Raw genomic sequence first — 8,838 nt, forward strand, 5'->3', positions numbered from 1 at the left:
TGTATATGTTGTTGCTTTGTTGAAATGATAACACATGGCATTTCAAAGACATCATAAAATAAGAATGCAACAAGGCCACCAATACCCTGACACCAAAGCCAGACAAAGACACTACAGAAAAAGGAAATGAGAGGGCAATATCTTCGATTAATACAAATGAAAAGGTCCTGGACAAAATATTAGCAAAACAAATCCAACAGCATATCAAAAGGACCATACACCATAAATCACGTAGGATTTATTCCAGGGTCACAAGGATGATTCAACATTTGCCAATCAATCAGTGTGAGACACCACATCAACAAAATGAAAGATAAAAATCACATGATTATCTCAATAGAGGCAGGAAACTCTTTTGACACAATTGAACATCCATTCATGACAACAACTCTCAACAAAGTGTGTATAGAGGGAACATGTCCCAACATGATAAGGGCATTTACGACAAACCCACAGCCAACATCATAGTAAATGTCGAAAAGCTGAAAGACTTTCCACTAAATTCAGGAACAAGGTAAGGATGCCCACTCTCACCACTTATATTTAACATAGTACTGGAAGTCCTAACCACAGCAATCAGATGAAAAAAGAAATAAAAGGTACCCACACTGGAAGGGACAAGGTAAAACCGTTACTCTTTGCGGATGACATGATACTTTGTATAGAAAGTTCTAAAGCCTCCACTCAAAAACTATTAGAACTAATGAATGAATTAAGCAAACTTTCAGGATCCAAGATTAACATACAGAAATCTGTTGCATTTCTATACACTAATAATGAAATATCACAAAATGAAAGTTTTTCTTTTTCATTTTTATTGGAGTATAATTGCTTTACAATGGTGTGTTACTTTCTGCTTTCTAACAAAGTGAATCCGTTATACATATACATATGTTCCCATATCTCTTCCCTCTTGCGTCTCCCTATCCTCCCTATCCCACCCTCCCTATCCCACCCTTCTAGGTGGTCACCAGGCACCGAGCTGATCTCCCTGTGCTATGTGGTGTCACAGTTTACCCTTCCCCCTCCCCATATCCTCAAGTCTAAACTCAGTTTAAAATCACATTGAAAAGAATAAAACACCTAAGAGTAAACCTAACCAGGGACGTGAAAGCCCTATCTGAAAACTATGAAACACTGATGCAGGAAACTGAAGATGAACAAAGAAATGGAAAGATATCCCATGCTGTTGGATTGGAAGCATTAATATTGTTAAAATGTCCATACTTCCCAAAGTAATCTACAGATTTAATGCAATCACTATCATATACCCATGCCATTTTTCACAGAACTAGAACCAAGAATCCAAAAATTCATATGGAACCACAAAAGACCCCAAATTGCCAAAGCAATCTTGAGAAAAAAAAGGAATGAAGCTGGAGGTATAACCCTCCCAGACTTCAGACTATGAAACAAAGCTAATTAAAACAGCATGGGCCTGGCGCAAAAACAGACACATCGATCAATGGAATAGAATAGACAGTCCAGAAATAAACCCATGCACGTATGGTCAATTAATCTACAGAAAAGGAGGCAAGAATATACAATGGAGAAAAGGCAGTTTCTTCAATCAGTGGTGTTGGGAAAACTGGTCATCTACATGTAAAACAAAGATTAGAACATTCCCTCACACCATACACAAAAATAAAATGGTTTAAACACCTAAATGAAAGACCTCAAAACATAAAACTCCTAGAAGAGAACATAAGCAGAACACTCTTTGATAAAAATCATACCAATATTCCTTTGGATAAATCTCCTAAAGCAAAAGGAATAAAAACAAAAATAATCTAACGAGACCTAATTAAACTTAAAAGCATTTGCACAGGAAAGGAAACCATCAACAAAAATGAAAAGAAAACCCAAGGATTGGGAAAAAATATTTGCAAATGATGTGACCAACAAGGGGTTAATATCCAAAATATATAAACAGCTCATAGAATTCAATGTCAAAACAACAAACAACCCAATGATAAATGGGCAGAAGACCTGAATAGACATTTTTCCAAAGAAGATGTACACGTGGTTAACAGGCACATGAAAAGATGCTCAGCATCGCTAATATTTAGAGAAATGCAAATCACAACAACAATGACATATCATCTCGCACCTGTCAGAATGGCAATCATCAAAAAGTCTACAAATAACAAATACTGGAGAGGATGTGGAGAAAAGGGAATCTTTGTATGCTGTTGGTGGGAATGTAAATTGGTGCAGCCACTATGGAAAACAATATGGAGCTCCCTTAAAAACTAAAAATAAAACTACCATATGATCCAGCAATTCCACTCCTGGATACATTTACAGAAAAATAACAAAAGCATTGATTTGAAAGGTTCATAGCAACACTATTTACAATAACAAAGATATGGAAGCAACCCAAGTGCCCATCAACAGACAAATTGATAGAAAAATATGGCATATATACACACACAATGGAATATTACTCAGCCATAAAAAGAATGAAATTCTGCTATTTGCTGCAATATGGATGGACCTAGACAATATTATGCTTAGTGAAATGTCAGATATAGAAAGACAAATACTGTACGATACCACTTGTATGTGGAATCTAAAAACTAATACAAGTGAATGCATATGCACAATGGAAACAGACTCGCAGATATAGAAAACAAATTTTTGGTTACCAAAAGGGAGAGGGAAGGTAGGAGGGACAAATCAAATTAGGGGCATGGGATTAAGAGATACAACTACTATGTATAAAATGGGAAAGCAACAATGATATACTGTATAGCACAGGGAATTATAGGCATTATCTGATAATAATTTGTAGTGGAGTATAATCTGAAAAAATGCTGGATCACTCTGCTGGACACCTAAAACTAATATAGTATTGTAAATCAACCATATTCCAATTAAAAGAAGAGAAAGGATACAAAATTATTTAATAATATGTTCATATTGCTAACATATTGAGATAATGCACTGCATTTCAAAGACTTACCAAAAAAAAAAAGAAAACTAATTAACCATGGTGGTTAGCACCATGCTTACATAAAACATCTTTAGTTATGCCAGTCTGCTTTAAGATGATAACAGCTTAACTTTGATCATATGCAAAATCGCTACACTTTTACCTCTTCCCACCTCATTTTATGTTATTGTTGTCCCAGTTTGTATCTTTTATATTGTGAGCACTAATGAATTAGTGCAACTGTATTTATTTTTAATACTTTTGTCTTTCCGTTTTTATACTAAAGTTAAAAGTGTTTTATCCACCACCATTACAATGTTGGAGTGTTCTGAATTTGACTATATGCTTACTTTTACGTATGAGTTATATGCTTTCGTAGGTTTTCATGTTGTTAATTTTTTGTTTTCACTCAAAGAACTCTCTTTAGCATTTTTGTAAGGCAGGTCAAGTGGTGAATAACTCCCTCAGCGTTTGCTTGTCTGGGAATGTCATCATCTATCTTTCATTTCTGAAGGACGGCTTTTCTGAATAGAGTATTCTTGGTTGTCGGTTGTTTTCTTTCAGCACTTTGAATGTGTAATCCCACTCTTTCCTGGACTGCAAGGTTTCTTTTCAGAAATCTGATAGCCTTATGCTGTTCCCTGGTATATGACAAGTGGCATTTCTCTTACAGACTTTACAATTCTCTCCTTGAAAAGGGAACCCTCTTACACTGTTGGTGGGAATGAAAATTGATACAGCCACTATGGAGAAAAGTATGGAGGTTCCTTAAAAAATTAAAAACAGAACTACCATATGACCCAGCAACACCACACCTGGGCATATACCCTGAGAAAACCATAATTCAAAAAGTACATGCACCCCAATGTTCATTGTAGCACTATTTACAAGAGCCAGGACATGGAAGCAACCTAAATGTCCATCAACAGAAGAATGGATAAAGAAGGTGTGGTACACATATACAATAGAACATTACTCAGACATAAAAAGGAATGAAATTGTGCCATTTGCACAGATGTGGATGGACCTAGAGACTGTCATACAGAGTGAAGTAATTCAGAAAGAGAAAAACAAATATCATAATATATACCTTATATGTGGAATCTAGAAAAATGATACAGATGAACTTATTTGCAAAGCAGAAATAGAGACACGGATGTAGAGGACAGTCATATGGATACCAGGGTGGGAAGGGGGGGTGGGTTGAAATGGGAGATTGGGATTGACATATATACACTACTATATATAAAATAGATAACGAATGAGAACCTACTGTATAGCTCAGGGAACTCTACTCAACGCTCTGTGGTGACCCAAATAGGAAAGACATCCACAAGAGAGGGGATATATGTATGTGTGTATGTGTGTGTATATATATATATATATATATATATATATATATATATATATATATATATATATATGGCTGATTCACTTTGCTGTTGAGCAGAAATTAACACAATATTGTAAAGCAACTATACTCCAATAAAAATTAACTTTTAATAGAAATGACAAAAATTCTAGATTGTTGTAAGTATTCAAAATAAATAAGTAAAATATAAAGACAGTTAAGAAAAGAAAAACAATTCTTTCCTTGTCTTTGATATTTTTATTATAATGTGTCTTCATATAACCTCCTATGAGATGAAACTGTTCGAGGACTTTTGAGTTTCGTGAACTTGGGGGTCCATGTTGCTCCCACAAGTTGGGTGGTTTTCAGCCATTATTTCTATAAATAAAATCCCCCCCGCCTCTCTCTCTCTCTCCCCTCCTCCTCCTCCAGGGTCCCCATCATCCATATATGAGTCCACTTAATGGTGTTTTAAAAATCCCATAGATTTTCCCCAATATTTTTCATTCTTTTTTTTCTCCTCTGATTAGATAACTTCAAATTACTTCTTTTTGAGTTCATACATTTTTTCTTCTGCTTGATGAAGTCTGTTGTTATAGCTCTCTGTTATATTTCTAAATTCATCCATTGTATTCTTCAGCTCCATAATTTCCTTTTGGCTCCTTTTCATGAGTTCTCTATCCTTGTTGACTTTCTTATTTTGTTCAGGTATTGCTTTTCTGATTTCATTGAGTTGTATTGTAGCTGGCTGGGCATCTTTAAAACAATCATGTTGAATTCCTTGTCAGGCAATTCATGGACCTCCATTTCTATGGGGTCAGTTACTGGGAAATTATCTTGTATCATTTGTGGGGTGTTGGGCTTCCTATATTTTTCCTGCCCCTGAAAATCTCGTGTTGGTGTCTTCACATTTAAGGAAGCAATCTCCTCCATCAGCCTTTACTGACCTTTATCAGGAGAGAAACACCTGCAACACTCAGCCAAGCTAGGGATACTGGGGGTTCCCTGAGGCCTTTTCTGTGGATTCACCAGCTCTGCCCCTCTTGCTCCATCTTGTGAAGGAAGTGTTTGGATGATACACGCCTTTTCTCAATTGCACAAAGCCAGGACACATGCTGACAGCCTCCTGTTTATTTTCCCCATTTCAGTACCCTGAAGTGTTTAAGGTATGTCTGTTCTCACCATCCAGCAGAGTGGTGCCAGTTCTCTTTATGCACATGTGCATGATCTGTTGAGGCATGAGTGCACCTTCTGCAGGGGTGTCCACGGAATGCCGGTTCTGAGGGGGACCAGCATATAGAGTGCTGGATGTGCTCGTGGGCAAACTGAGGCTTCTGTAGGTGATGGGGCCTATGAGGTTTGTAAGGTACAGTCTGTGAGGCAGTTAGTAGAAACTGCAGCCCTTTGTTGAGCTTGGTGCCCTGTTTGCTGTGAGCCTTTGCCCTTTCCCCTTCTCCTTGCTATCCCAAGACTATTCAGCCATGCTCATCACCTCTGGGTTCTGGGTTTGGGCAAGAAAGAAGTGGGATTCCTGGGCAGCGTCTAGCACCACTGGGTATTCAGGTGCTCACCACATTCTCACTATCTCCCATGGGAGGAATTGCAGGCCTAGTGCATCTATCTAGGCATTGATATGTGTAGCCTTGCGGGAAGTTTGATATTGGTAGGGTGAAGCTGTTCTTCCTACTCTCTTCAACGTGTCTGTTCTTGGAATTTTTTTTTAAAGGATCAGGGTGTTGGGGCTTCCTCACTTGATACTGGGGCTCCCACAAAAACACTCTCGCCCATGGCTGATTAGGCAAAATGTTTACTTGGAGACTCCTATTCTGCCAACTTCCTGACGTCACACTCTAGAACTATGATTTGAATGGAAAAATGTTTGAGTGGATAAAAAGAAGCAGCCCAGGAAAAAGTTCATTCTCGACTAGGACTATGAAAATCTATGAACCACAATTTTATTTTCAATGGTTTTCACGTGGATGGGGTTTCCGAATTGTACTGGAGAGTCATATCATGACAAAAGACACAGCTTATGAATAAGCACCCTGTACAGAATCCTTATCTTCTCACTTCTCTCCATCCTTTGCCCAGAAGAAATTTTAATTGTGGATGTAATTTCCTATTTCCATGCTATGGTAATCCTCACAGGATAAGCCTCTTATTCGACCTATTATATTCAACCTAGGGCTGTAGAATTTCACATCATGATGGTTGGTGGGTAGGGATATTCAACTCTACGCCACAGCACAGTAACTGCAACCGTTTCTCTTCTTTCGAGGTGGATGGACCTAGAGTCTGTCATACAGAGTGAAGTAAGTCAGAAAGAGAACAACAAATACTGTATACTCACACATATATATGGAATCTAAAAAAAAAAAAGAGGGTCTGAAGAACCTAGGGGCAGGACAGGAATAAAGACGCAAACATAAAGAATGGACTTGAGGACACAGGGAGAGGGAAGGGTAAGCTGGGACGAAGTGAGAGAGTGGCATGGACATACATACACTACCAAATGTAAAACAGACAGCTAGTGGGAAGCAGCTGCATAGCACAGGGAGATCAGCTCGGTGCTTGGTGACCACCTAGAGGGGTGGGTTAGGGAGGGTGGGAGGGAGACGCAAGAGGGAGGCGATATAGGGATATATATATATACACACACACACACACACACACACACACACACACACACACACACATACTGGATTCACTTTGTTATACAGCAGAAACTAACACAATGTTGTAAAGCAATTATACTCCAATAAAGATGTTAAAAAAAAAGTTGTCCTGCACACTAAGGAAGGGGGACTCTGAGGTAAAGAAGGAAGTGCCTGCCTCTCAGAGGTATGTCATCTCCACGTTTTTACCTGACATATTGTACTTTTATCACTAATGACTTTATACATTTCCTATACACAGCCCGTCGATACACACACACAAACACACACACACACGGAGATATGCTGTCAATTCCATTTGGTTCTACTTTACCTCCCCCATGAAACTGAGCACAATGAATGCTTTTCCAAGTTAATGAATGCATGTGCACATGTATGTGCACTATCATATTCATCAATAGGGGTTTTGAGGGAGTACCCCTTGGCCCTGTTATATCAGGGGAGAACAAAAGGACCATTTCTCCAGGCCTAGAAGCCCACTGTCTAAAAGGGAGGCTGCTCCACTGTCCTCTAGAGAGGGCGAGGGATGGAACCTCATTCCCAAACTCCCACTTACCTGGATAGGTGATAGAAGCTATATGAGGAGGAGTTTGTCATCTGTGAAATGGGACTCATCTTTAACACAGAGCTGTCCTGACGGGTGAATGAGAAAACCTGGGGCTAAGGCAGGCATTATGGAAAGGTGTTTCTCATTGTTTCTCCTAATGAGAATATAAATATCTTTATGAAGGAAGCAAATCTCTCTCTGGTATGCCTTGAGTTCAAAGTTTTAAAGACAGAAGGATCTCTAGCTTCTTGGGAGACTCAGAAGCTCCTAAGAGCTGCCCAACATCATGCCTCTGAGCAGACCCTAACCCAGTTCCCCACGCTGGGAAGACAGGCTTGCCTTTGATTCACCTGGTGAGCTCAGTGAGAGATGGCACCAGGGCAGCAAGCCGTAGTGTTTGCCTAACTGCTGCTCCTGGACTGCTACGCATGTTAATACGTTTATAGGAAAATTCTAGACCTGTCTCCCATTCAACAGTGCAGGGGTCCTCAGATCATGCGTCATCCAGCCACGTCACACCACAGTTTCAACCATGTGCTGCCTCCCTGTGAGACAAAAACCTAAAAAGTACTACCATTTCACTGAAATACAATTGTCCCTTCTTCCATTCACTAATAACTAAATATATATTGGGCTTAAAATTTATACTTTTCCATTTGAGGTGTCTCATTAGCTCTGTAGTAGAAATAAGATAAGAAGGAAAATTAATATTTGGGCAAATTTAAGAGTTACAAATGAGCTGAGATGGCTCCTTCACATTAGCTGTTAACTTGCTCAAGTTTCAAGGCACTGAAGATTAAATAATCCCTCCTTGGACCCCTCTTCCCCATTCAGCCACAAGCCTCTCCTTCTCATTGTCTCAGTCTCTCTATTTCCTTCTCTCTCTCTCTCTCTCTCATGATGAGATCTCATTTTCTGTAGATAAATATAGAAATATATAAACGTGCTTAATAAATATGTAAACACCTACATAAGCAAACTTACAGGAAGATATGATGAAGGTGAAAACATTCAACGGTTACCTCTGGGAGGTATGTTTTGGGGTAATGATTTTTTCCCCTCCACATGTACTGTGACATATACAGTGGAATGAACCTCATGCACACTCCTGAACACCCAACTGTCTGTTAATACAGAAGCAGCATCCATGAAATTAATAAAAATAATACAAGGCTGCTCAAAATAACTAGGTAGCTTTATATGTACCACAGATGAAATGTTCAGATTAAAAATGACTGAAATAAACAAGGAAAACAAATTACCTTCAAGTTCCCATTAATCACTCCTCTACTCCTCCCAGCTCCCTCCTATCCCCATGCAACCCCAGCAC

This window comes from Lagenorhynchus albirostris, chromosome X, assembly GCF_949774975.1.
Source record: "Lagenorhynchus albirostris chromosome X, mLagAlb1.1, whole genome shotgun sequence".
Classification (NCBI taxonomy): domain Eukaryota; kingdom Metazoa; phylum Chordata; class Mammalia; order Artiodactyla; family Delphinidae; genus Lagenorhynchus; species Lagenorhynchus albirostris.